We start from the raw sequence: 321 nt of genomic DNA on the forward strand, positions 1-321 counted from the left end.
GCCGTCTTCGTGCCTCTTGTTGGCGGCGGTGTAACAGGTTCGTTCATCTAGGATGCGGCGCGCTTCCTAACGGTCTTAATCACGGGAGAGGAGGCAGCATGCAATGACAGACGCAACTTCCTAGGAGCGTCCCGAGGGAGCTGGTTGATTCTGGCTTTCCCTTTGTGGCCTCGCACCGATCGATCACGTTTCGCACTCCCGTGCGAAGCCCAGCAATGGGGGCCGTGCCGGTGGTGCCGGAGGCAGGCGATGTATGGACAGGGCAGTGGATGGGGGGTGCCCCACCCCACCCCCCTGGGGGGGAGCGGCCGGGGGGGCTCT

The 321-nt window shown here is 64.5% G+C and overlaps 1 protein-coding gene across 1 annotated transcript in view; it reads left to right on the forward strand.

Moving 5' to 3' along the window:
• Nucleotides 1–321, forward strand: part of LOC104158870 (Down syndrome cell adhesion molecule-like protein 1) — a gene marked incomplete at both ends in the record, with an annotated part of 3,641 nt that overhangs the window by 1,824 nt on the left and 1,496 nt on the right. The gene's annotated exons all lie outside the window — the stretch shown is intronic.

This window comes from Cariama cristata, unplaced genomic scaffold (genome assembly GCF_000690535.1).
Source record: "Cariama cristata isolate BGI_N322 unplaced genomic scaffold, ASM69053v1 scaffold33023, whole genome shotgun sequence".
Lineage (NCBI taxonomy): Eukaryota > Metazoa > Chordata > Aves > Cariamiformes > Cariamidae > Cariama > Cariama cristata.